We start from the raw sequence: 12,199 nt of genomic DNA, 5'->3' as shown, positions 1-12,199 counted from the left end.
CACCAATGGGATGGGAAGTCAACGTCCCTAGACAGGAACGTACCCCTTTCTCAGACGGGCAAGGACTCTCTTCAGAGGAGTCCACCCCTCAGATCAATGTTCTGGAAATCTGGGCAGGGTATCTTGCCCTGCAAGCCTTCCAGCAGAGGCTGGAAGGCAAACAGATCCGAATTCAGCCGGACAACTTCGCAGCGGTGGCATACATCAACCACCAAGGCGGAACACGCAGTCGGCAAGCCTCCCAGGAAGTCCGGCGGCTTCTGATGTGGGTGGAAGACAGAGCATACACCATATCCGCAGTTCACATCCCGGGCGTAGAAAACTGGGAAGCAGACTTCCTCAGTCGCCAGGGCATGGACGCAGGGGAATGGTCTCTGCACCCGGACGGGTCTCAAGAAATCTGTAGCCGCTGGGGGAGGCCGGACGTCGACCTAATGGCGTCTCGGCACAACAACAAGGGCCCGATTTTCATGGCGCGGTCTCACGATCAAAGAGCTCTGGCGGCAGGCGCCTTAGTTCAGGATTGGTCGCAGTTCCAGCTACCCTATGTGTTTCCCCCTCTGACACTGTTGCCCAGAGGGCTACGCAAGATCAGCTCCGATTGCCGCCGCGCCATCCTCGTCGCCCCAGACTGGCCGAGGAGGTCATGGTACCTGCATCTGTGGCATCTCACGGTCGGCCAACCGTGGGCACTACCAGACCGGCCAGACTTACTGTCCCAAGGGCCGTTTTTTCCATCTGAATTCTACAGCCCTGAACCTGACTGGTGGCCATTGAGTCCTGGATCCTATCGTCTTCAGGATTATCTCAAGACGTCATTGTCACCATGAGACGGGCTAGGAAGCCGACGTCTGCCGAGATCCACCACAAGACGTGGAAGATATTCTTATCTTAGTGCTCTGCTCAGGGAGTGTCTCCCTGGACATTTGCATTGCCTACTTTTCCTTCCTTCCTGCAATCTGGTTTGGGAAAAGGTTTGTCGCTCGGCTCCCTTAACGGACGAGTCCCAGCGCTGTCTGTATTCTTTCAGAAGCGCATAGGGCGACTTCCTCAGGTACGCACGTTCCTGCAGGGGGTTTGTCACATTGTCCCTCCGTACAAGAGGCCGTTAGACCCATGGGATCTGAACAGGGTATTAATTGCTCTCCAGGAGCCGCCCTTTGAGCCTCTGAGGGATGTTTCACTTTCTCGACTTTCACAGAAAGTGGCCTTTTTGGTAGCGGTCACGTCTCTTCAGAGAGTGTCCGAGCTCGCAGCGCGGTCATCCAAAGCTCCCTTCTTGGTGTTTCACCAAGACAAGGTAGCGCTGCGCCTGATTCCGGGGTTTCTCCCTAAGGTGGTATCCCCCTTTTCATCTCAGTCAGGATATCTCCTTACCTTCCTTTTGTCCTCATCCAGTTCATCGATATGAATTGGATTTGTATTTGTTGGATCTGATGAGAGCACTCAGAATCTACATTTCCCGCACGGCGCCCCTGCGCCGCTCAGATGCACCCTTTGTACTTGTCGCTGGTCAGCGCAAAGGGTCGCAGGCTTCCAAATCCACCCTGGCTCGATGGATCAAGGAACCAATTCTTGAAGCCTACCGTTCTGCTGGGCTTCCGGTTCCATCAGGGCCGAAGGCCCATTCTACCAGAGCCGTGGGTGCGTCCTGGACATTACGGCACCAGGCTACGGCTCAGCAGGTGTGCCAGGCGGCTACCTGGGCGAGTCTGCACACCTTCACCAAGCGTTATCAGGTGCATGCCTACGCTTAGGCGGATGCCAGCCTAAGTAGAAGAGTCCTGCAGGCGGCGGTTGCCTCCATGTAGGGAAGGGCTGTTTTTACAGTCCAAACTTGAGGTATTAATTTACCCACCCAGGGACTGCTTTTGGACGTCCCAATCGTCTGGGTCTCCCAATGGAGCGCCGAAGAAGAAGGGAATTTTGTTACTTACCGTAAATTCCTTTTCTTCTAGCTCCAATTGGGAGACCCAGCACCCGCCCCTGTTCCTTCGGGATTTTTTGGTTGTTCGGGTACACATGTTGTTCATGTTGAATGGTTTCAGTTCTCCGATGTTCCTTCGGATTGAATTGTTTAACCAGTTATTGGCTTTCCTCCTTCTTGCTTTTGCACTAAAACTGAAGCAGCCCGTGATCCACGGGGGGTGTATATGCAGAAGGGGAGGGGCCTTACACTTTTTAGTGTAATACTTTGTGTGGCCTCCGGAGGCAGTAGCTATACACCCAATCGTCTGGGTCTCCCAATTGGAGCTAGAAGAAAAGGAATTTACGGTAAGTAACAAAATTCCCTTCTTTTATACACAGGACTACAGATTTATGTTTAGTAGGGATGAGATGATGAAAATTTAGCTGGGAGCGATTCTTTAAGAAAGTCTGATTGGGTCTACATTTGTGTTTAAAGTTGCGCTTACTGGTATTTGTATCATTGGTTAAAATTTAACACAAACTATAGCCTGAACTTAAAGCGTTTTTCCGATCTCCAAGATACTATCCCAGTATGTATTGTAGTAGGTGTAATATTAGCAAATATCTCCAGTTAGAAATGTAGTATAGTCTTTCTGATTCACTATGTTGCTTGCCTCATGTTCAGGGCATTGCAGGACCTTAGGTATCCATGGTTATGACTACACATATAGTAACAGGTATCTATGGTTATGACCACTAACAACTAAGGTCCTGCAATGCGCTTAACATGAGGTAAGCAACATAGTGAATCAGGAGGACTATACTACAATTTTAATTGGAGGTATTTGCCAATATTATTACACCTGCTACTTATTAAGATAGGATCTTGAAGATGGGAATGGCTACATCCATGATGTTCCCTGGAATACATATTGTACATCCAATAAAATATTAATTCAGGTGTAGCATGTAGTAATATCAGATGTACAAATAAGAATTACTTCCCTTGAGAAGTTTGATGCCATATCGTGGCCTCAATGCGTTTCTCCTGCCTCAGAGGTTTATCAGGAGGCCTTGAGATTCGTCCCTGACCCAAGCTATTCCAAGCTTTCAACAGGAGCAGACTCTGCATCCACCACATCCACTATATCTACATGTTCAGGGCCTCCTGATGAACCTGTGAGGCAGGAGAACCTCGTCAAGGCCATAATATGACATCAGACTTCTCAAGGGCCTCTCTCGTTTCATTGGGGGACACAGGACCGTGGGTTTATGCTGCGGTCACTAGGAGGCTGACACTAAGTAGACAAAAGGATGTTAGCTCCTCCCTAGCAGTGTACACCCCGAGCCGGAGGCGGATCTATATCAGTTTTCTTTATCGTTCCTTTGGGAGACCTAGACCATGGGTGTTCAGCTTCTGCCTCCGTAGGACACACAAAGTACTACACTTAAAAGTGTAGCTCCTCCCTCTGAGCTAATACACCCCCTGGTAGCCAGTCCTAGCCAGTTTATTGCTTTGTGTCAGGAGGCATACATCCACACATGCATTCTCATCTGATTTGTTTGACTTTTGGAAAGAGTTTGAAGAAAAGCGGGTCCATGTCTGGACTCCCGGCATGTCCCTTCTCACCCCACTGTGTCGGCGGTGTTGTTAAGGTTGATTTACAAGGCTGCAGCCTTACATGCCGTGCTCCTTCACCATCCCTTCTGGGCTCTGGCTTGAAGTGGTAGCCAGCACGGTCTCCATGCCTGGCAGGAGTCCGGTCTCCATCCACAGCCCCTTGAGGATTCTGTTGGACCGGAGCACTCATCCCCAGGGACATGGCCCTGCGTCTCAGCAGCTAAGTACCTGAGACGTTTATGTTGGGTGTCCCGGTTCTTTATTGTAAGGGGAGAGTATGCTGTATGTGATTGTTTTAACTTTTCCGGTGGGTTCTCTAGCTTTTGCCTGGGAACCGCGCCGATGGTGCCTGCTTGTCGGCCTCGCTGCTTAAATTTAGGCCCTGGCTTCGCCGGAGGCCTAGTTTCATACACAGGGGAGCGACACTCCCCACTGCTGGGGCGTCCCTCCTTCCCTGCAGGTCTCTATAGCCCTCCAGTTCCCGCTCTTTTATAGGAACGCCCCCTAGTTTCTCAGGCAGAGTTCACTCTGCTCTGGGACATCCTGCATTCTGCATCTCTGCTGAGGTGCTGTGCACTGGGGGGACCGGGCTTCGGGATCTGGAGGGCACACAACACCGCGCTCAGCGTTCTGGTAAGCCACAGCCGGTCTCCGGTTGTGGACCTCTGTATATTCTCCCTGGGGTTCATTCTCTGCAAAGCCCCCACTCCAGCAGCATGTCTCACACAAGGAGCAAGGCTCCAAAGCCTTTATTCTGCATGCACTGCATGTAAGCTCCTGCTGCCTGAGCCGAGCACCTATCCACATTGTGATGTCTGCTTTAACTTGGCGGTGCCACAGCCTGGAGTCTCACCCCCAGTGGTCTCTCAGGCTGCTGCTGCACCTGTGATTGAACCCCCGGCCTGGGTAGAGTCCTTTTCTAGGTCCATATCCCAGTCATTTGCTGAGTCCATGGGACTTTTGTCCAGGACTTTGATGAATATGCATCAGCCTCCCTCACAGGGTGCTTCTAATACTCTTGACAGAGGACTCCTATCCTCTGACCTCCGTCCATCGGAGGTCACGGAGGATTCATCATCTGATCCCAGACCCCGTCCTTCTAAGAGAAGGCGCAGGGTTTCCTCCCCCTTCCAATCCCACGGCTCTGTCTCAAGAGCTGACTCTCTAGATGAGGAGGATGCACTCACTGGTGGCTCGGAGGCTATGTATTCCATCGATTTCTCTGAGGGTGACTCAGATCTTAGTGATTTGATTGCTTCTATTAATTCTGTTCTGGATCTCAATCCGCCAGTGTCAGAGGAGCAAAACTCTTTGGCAGAAAAACATCAGTTTACCTCGCCTAAGAGAGTGAAGAGTGTGTTCTTTAACCACTCCAGTTTTCAGACCGCTGTGACCAAACCCAGGGCCTGCCCTGACAAACGCTTTCCAAAGCGTGGTTCTCATGACCGGTTTCCATTTCCACCTGAGGTGATCAAGGAGTGGTCTCACTCCCCAAAGGTAGACCCTACGGTGTCTAGGCTATCAACCCGGACCGTTGTGTCGGTGGCTGACTGCACCTCACTTAAGGATTCCACTGACCGTCAGATTGACCTTCTGGTCAAATCTGTGTATGAAGCTGCGGGGGCCGCGTTTTCCCCGACTTTTGCAGCAGTGTGGGCTCTCAAAGCCATTTCTGCTTCTCTAGAGGAGATGCATTCCCTCACCAAGGAATCTATGCCTGAGATGGTTACCTTAACTGCTCAGGCTTCAGCTTTTTCATCCTATGCCGTGTCTGCCATGCTAGAGGCTGCTCACCGCACTGCGGTGGCTTCAGCTAATTCTCTTGTTATCCGCAGGATTTTGTGGCTTCGAGAGTGGAAGGCAGATGCTTCTTCCAAGAAGTTTCTTGCTGGGCTCCCTTTTGCGGGTTCACGGCTGTTTGGTGAACAGCTGGATGAAATCATTAAAGAAGCTACTGGCGGGAAGAGTACTTCCATGCCACAAACCAAGACCAGGAAACCCGCCCAGGGTAGGAATCAATCGAGGTTTCGTTCCTCCTACTGGTCATCCTCTAAGCCTTCCGCCTCGTCCGCTAACTCAGCCAAGGATCAGAAATCCAACTGGCGCCCAAAAGCGCGTCTGCAGAAGACCGCAGGAGGTTCTGCCACTAAGGCAGCTTCCTCATGACTCTCGGCCCGCTCCAGCCACGTCCTTAGTCGGTGGCAGGCTCTCCCACTTTGGCGACGCTTGGTTAAAGCAAGTCTCCGATCAGTGGGTGAGAGACATCATATCTCACGACTACAGGATAGAATTCTCTTCCAGCCCTCCAAACAGATTTTTTTCTCTCAACTCCCCCCTGCTCCAAGGCCGCCGCCTTCTCGCAGGCCGTGGCGTCCTTGCAGGCAAACTGAGTGTCCCAGTTCCCGCTCAGGAACGGTTCAGAGGTTTTTACTCAAATCTCTTCCTAGTTCCGAAAAAGGACGGTACCTTCCGGCCCATCCTGGATCTCAAGCTTCTCAACAAGCATGTCCGGGTGCGGCATTTTCGCATGGAGTCTCTGCGATCAGTCATTGCCTCTATGACCCAAGGGGAGTTCCTGGCGTCCATCAACATCAGAGATGCCTATCTACATGTGCCAATCGCAGTGTCACATCAGCGTTGGTTACATTTTGCGATAGGAGAGGATCATTTCCAATTCGTGGCTCTCCCCTTCGGGTTAGCCACGGCCCCTCGGGTATTCACCAAGGTCATGGCGGCAGTGATTGCGGTCCTGCACCTCCAGGGGTTAGCAGTGCTTCTTTATCTGGACGACCTTCTGGTCAAGGGTACAACCAGCGCAGACTGTCAGCGGAGTGTTTCGCTCACTCTCGCCACCCTAGCCCAATTCGGGTGGATTGTCAATCTTCCCAAATCCACTCTGACTCCGACCCAGAGTCTCACGTACCTAGGGATGCAGTTCGAGACTTTGCCGGCACTTGTGAAGTTGCCCTTAGACAAACAGCAGTCTCTCCGGTTGGCGGTGCGCTCTCTCCTGAGGCCCCGCCGTTATACCCTCAGGCGTCTGATGCAGGTGCTGGGTCAAATGGTGGCCTCCATGGAGGCGGTTCCCTTTGCCCAGTTCCATCTGCGTCCTCTGCAGCTGGACATTCTCCGCTGTTGGGACAAGCGGCCTTCCTCCTTAGAGGTTAGTGGCTCTGTCGCCACGGACCAGGAGCTCTCTTCAGTGGTGGCTTCGACCCCTCTCCCTGTCCCAAGGGCGCTCCTTCCTGACTCCGTCCTGGGTGATTCTCACCACGGATGCCAGCCTATCCGGCTGGGGAAGCGGTACATCACCACAGAGCACAGGGCACTTGGACTCCGTCCGAGTCAGCCCTTTCAATCAATGTGCTGGAAACCAGAGCTTCTAGCTCTCCTAGCCTTTCACCACCTGTTGGCGGGCAGGCACATTCGAGTCCAGTCAGACAACGCGACAGCGGTTGCCTACATCAATCACCAAGGCGGGCCACGCAGCCGCCTGGCAATGTTGGAGGTCCAACGCATTCTTCAATGGGCGGAGGACTCAAAGTCCACCATATCCGCAGTCCACATCCCAGGCGTAGAAAACTGGGAGGCAGATTATCTCAGCCGTCAATCCGTGGACGGTGGCGAGTGGTCCCTGCACCCGGCAGTGTTTCAGTCAATCTGCCGCAAGTGGGGCACTCCGGACGTGGACCCAATGGCATCCCGTCACAACAACAAGGTTCCGGTTTACGTGGCTCGCTCCCACGATCCTCAGGCCTTCGCCTGTCTGGTTCAAGACTGGTCCCAGTTTCGTCTGTCCTACGTGTTTCCCCCTCTAGCTCTCTTGCCCAGAGTCCTGCGCAAGATCAGAATGGAGGGCCGTCGAGTCATCCTCATTGCACCGGACTGGCCCAGGCGAGCTTGGTATCCGGACCTGCTCCAACTGTCCGTGGAGATGCCGTGGCATCTTCCGGACCGTCCAGATCTGCTCTCGCAAGGTCCGTTTTTCCGCCCGAATTCTGCGGCACTCAAATTGACGGCGTGGCTCTTGAGTCCTGGATTTTGACGGCTTCTGGTATTCCTCCTGAAGTCATCTCTACTATGACTCGGGCCCGTAAGTCTTCCTCCGTCAAGATCTATCACAGGACTTGGAAAATTTTCCTGTCCTGGTGTCGCTCTTCCGGCTATTCTCCTTGGCCATTCTCGTTGCCGACCCTTCTGTCTTTTTTACAGTCCGGTCTGCAGCTAGGACTGTCCCTCAACTCTCTCAAGGGACAAGTCTCAGCTCTATCAGTGCTGTTCCAGCGGCGTCTCGCCCGGCTGGCTCAGGTCCGCACCTTCATGCAAGGTGCGTCTCACATCATTCCGCCTTATCGGCGGCCCTTGGATCCCTGGGACCTTAACTTGGTCCTCACGGTATTGCAGAAACCCCCTTTCGAGCCCCTTAGGGAGGTTTCTTTGTATCGTCTTTCTCAAAAGGTGGCCTTTCTAGTTGCCATAACTTCTCTCAGGAGAGTCTCTGATTTGGCTGCGCTCTCCTCGGAGTCACCTTTTTTGTTTTTTCACCAAGACAAGGTAGTTCTCCGTCCGACCCCGGACTTTCTTCCTAAGGTGGTCTCTCCCTTCCACCTTAACCAGGATATTTCCTTGCCTTCCTTCTGTCCGGCCCCTGTTCATCGCTTTGAGAAAGCGCTGCATACTCTAGATCTGGTGCGTGCTCTCCGGATCTATGTGTCTTGCACTGCTGCGCTTAGGCGGTGCACCTCTCTTTTTGTGCTAACCACAGGGCGGCGCAATGGTCTCTCTGCTTCTAAGCCGACCTTGGCCCGTTGGATTAGATCGACCATTTCGGACGCCTACCAGAGTACTCAGGTGCCTCCCCCGCCGGGGATCAAAGCACACTCGACCAGAGCTGTCGGTGCCTCTTGGGCTTTTAGGCACCAGGCTACGGCTCAACAAGTCGGTCAGGCTGCCACTTGGACTAGCCTGCATACCTTTTCAAAGCACTACCAAGTGCATGCTCATGCTTCGGCAGATGCGAGCTTGGGCAGACGCATCCTTCAGGCGGCTGTCGCCCACTTGTGAAGTTAGGCTCCGCCTACTTCTTAGTTTTTTCTGTTTATTCCCACCCAGGGAGAGCTTTGGAACGTCCCATGGTCTGGGTCTCCCAAAGGAAAAAGAGAATTTTGTTACCGTAAATTCTTTTTCTTATAGTTCCGTATTGGGAGACCCAGCTCCCTCCCTGTTGCCTGTTGGCAATTTTCTTGTTCCGTGTGTTATCACCGGCTGTTGTCGTGGACAGAGTCTCCGGTGGTTCCGGTTCTTACTCGGTTCTACTTGTGGGTGGCTATTCTCCTTCAGCTTTTGCACTAAACTGGCTAGGACTGGCTACCAGGGGGTGTATAAGCTCAGAGGGAGGAGCTACACTTTTAAGTGTAGTACTTTGTGTGTCCTCTGGAGGCAGAAGCTGAACACCCATGGTCTGGGTCTCCCAATACGGAACTATAAGAAAAAGAATTTACGGTAAGTAACAAAATTCTCTTTTTTTGCTTAGTGTCGTAGGAGGCAGATGTGGGCTCACTGCCCCCTCCGCCACTTTTATTTTTTTCATCGGCGCGCTCATTGCTCTCAGAACATGTGTGTCAAGAACTGCGTCTTTTAGCAAATCGGACGCGCTGTTCGTCCTTCCTCCAGGTCCCAAAAGAGGAATGCCTGCTTCCAAGGCCACAATTGCAAGATGGATCCGGTCGACCATATCTGAGGCCTACAGGATCAGGAGCAGGTCACCCCCATGGGGAGTGAAGGCATATTCAACCCGCGCGGTGGGAGCGTCTTGGGCCATCAGGCATTGGCCGCGCAGGTCTGCAGGGCCGCCACTTGGTCTAGCTTGCATACTTTTTCAAGGTTTTACAAAGTACACACCCAGGCTTCGGCGGACGCTAGCCTAGGGAGAAAGGTTTTGCAGGCAGCAGTCGCACATCTCGGGGTGGTGTGGATTTTCATGAGTTAGCCACTCTCGCAAAGGGAGCTGTCTATTTGTACAATGTTAGTGATTCCCACCCAGGGACTTCTTTTGGACGTCCCACAGTCCTGTGTCCCCCAATGAAACGAGAGGGATTTTTGTGTACTCACCGTAAAATCTTTCTCCGAGTCTTAATTGGGGGACACAGCTCCCACCCTGATTGTTTGTTTGGTTTCTACATTTTGCCTACTTGTTACTGTGGGCTTTGTCCCGGACCACATATGGCCGGAGAACATGTTATTGGTTTGTACATGTTATTGGTTATAACCTTGACTTGGGTATGGTTGTTCTCTTTATCTTCTGACTGCTTGTACACTAAACTGGTATAGATCCACCTCCGGCTCAGGGTGTACATTGCTGGGGAGGAGCGATCATCTTTTTGTCTTAGTGTTAGCCTCTTGGTGACAGCAGCATACACCCACGGTCCTGTGTCCCCCAATGAAGACTCAGAGATTTTACAGTAAGTACACAAAAATCCTTCTATTTGATCCTCCGATCAATGTTTATCATATTGTAGTCAGAGACCTCCCCCTGTTTTTTGCAAAGTGGGTGCCAGGTGATCATCATTGGTAACCGAAAGGAGATGATCTTTTCTCTATCGTTTCATTAGGGGACACAGGACCATGGGTTATGCTGCTGTCACTAGGAGGCTGACACTAAGTAAACATAAAAAGTTAGCTCCTCCCTAGCAGTATACACCCCGAGCCGGAGGCGGGCTCAGATCAGTTTTAGCTTAGTGTCGTAGGAGGCTGATGTGGGCCGTCTCGGCCCCCCTCAGCCATTTGTGTTTTTGCGCTTTTTTTCTTTTATTTCGGCGCCGCTCATCGCTCTCATACCTGTCTTCTTTTTCTCTGCAGGTATTCTCTTCACTCATCCTCCGCAGCCCTGTGGGTACCACTCCCCAGGGTCGCAGGGGCTTGAGATTTCGGGCCCTCTCCCCCGTCCATCCCCGTGGTACCACTCCCGGGGTTGCGCATGTGGGCAGGTTGTTGTGGGCACCCCTGATTCGCCCTGCGGTATCACCCCAACGGGCGTACAGGGGAGTACAGCAGGGATGGGGCCCTGTCACGCTGCCTTCACCTGCAGGGGGGCTGCTTCCCCCATCATGATGTCCACTTCCCTGCCTCAGCACGCTCTCCCCCGAAGTCCTCAGTCTTCCTGGTTGAGGGCACTGCGCACAGGCAAGGGCAAGGCGCCCTGCCTGCACCGCATCCATCGCTGGGCCGGCGCCGCCGAGAACAGGTAGGACCGCTCCTCTTCTTCACTTTCCCCCAGCCCTCTCCAAAATTTAGGCCCCGGTCTCGGCCTAGTCGCTCTGCGTCCTAGCCACGCCCCCGCTGCAGCGCTATTGGCCGCCGGTCGTCTGGCCCAGTCTCCTCCCACCGCTCAGCCTCCTGGCTTATGTTGGGGGCTGTGGATCCTCCGGTTTTTCGCGCCGGAATGCTGCTCCTCCCCCAGCCTCCTCCAGCATCCCCTCGCCATTTTAGCCTGTCTCTGGTCCCCTGAGGCTGCAGCGCGCCAGCGTTCTCTCTCTCTCTGGCCAGCTCACTCCTGGACTCCCTCTTCTGGACTGGTGGGCAGCACGCAGGACCTGGGTAAGCTCTGCTCCTAAGGAGTAGCCCTCACTAGGTAGCGTTCTCTGAGTTTAGGGACGAGTTAACCCTCTCCTGTCTCCTTCCTAGCAGCCACCAGGGAGAGTACTTGTTTTCACCATGCCTAATGCTAAGTCCACCCGACCCAAGCAGGCCCCCTTTGCCTTATTTTTTGCATGCTCTTCCTGCAAGACCAAATTTTCCCAGGGCCTGGACGCCCCACTATGCTCCGTCTGTTCTACAGACGCGCAGCCTCCGCAGGACTCTGCGGCCGACGCTTCTGATACCGCAGACGCCACAGCGCCAGATGCTACAGGGCCCTGCGTCCCGCCCCTTCCCCGACTGGCTAGCGTCCCTGTCCCAGTCCGTAGATTCCCTCTCTGAGGCTTCTCGGACCATCGCACAAGCACTGCGCCTGCTGCCGTCGCTCGCCCAGATTCCCACAGACCCGACGCAATCGCCTCCGGAGCAGGTGAGCCCCGTCGCAGGGACCTCCTCTGCTGCTCAGAAGCGGACCCGACCCGCCAGGTCTCGTCTTCAGCCTCTTCCCAGGTTTCACCTTCATCCCCAGGTCCAGACCATCATTCCTCCAGGGAGTCTTCTGACCGCTCCGATGATGATTCCGATGCAGCACCCCTGCTGAACTCAGACCAGGCGGCTGATATTCGGCGCATGGTGAATAGCTTGATAGAAGCAGTAAACCAGACCCTAAAGGTACAGGTGGACCCCGTCTCCTCCCAGAGCACCCAGGTCTCGTTTAAGCGGATGAAGCGGGCCCAGAGCGCATTCAGCGGACATCCAGAATTCGCTGAGTTACTGCGCAGCCACAGGCAACAGCCGGACAAGGTATTTACCAGCGGTAAGTCCATTGATTTGCATTATCCCTTTCCTGAGGGTCTTCGAAAGGATTGGGCAGGCTCCCCTGTGGTCGACCCCCCAATCTCCCGCCTGTCTTCTCACACAGTCCTTCCACTCACTAATGGTACGTCTCTCAAGGACCCCACGGACCGTACTATTGACAGGTTGGCCCGTTCCGCCTTCGAGGCAGCGGGCACATCCCTCTCACCGGCCTTTGCC

Source organism: Anomaloglossus baeobatrachus, chromosome 7 (assembly GCF_048569485.1).
Source record: "Anomaloglossus baeobatrachus isolate aAnoBae1 chromosome 7, aAnoBae1.hap1, whole genome shotgun sequence".
NCBI lineage: Eukaryota > Metazoa > Chordata > Amphibia > Anura > Aromobatidae > Anomaloglossus > Anomaloglossus baeobatrachus.
The sequence above is the reverse complement of the archived record's forward strand: the minus strand, read 5'-3'. Positions refer to the sequence as shown.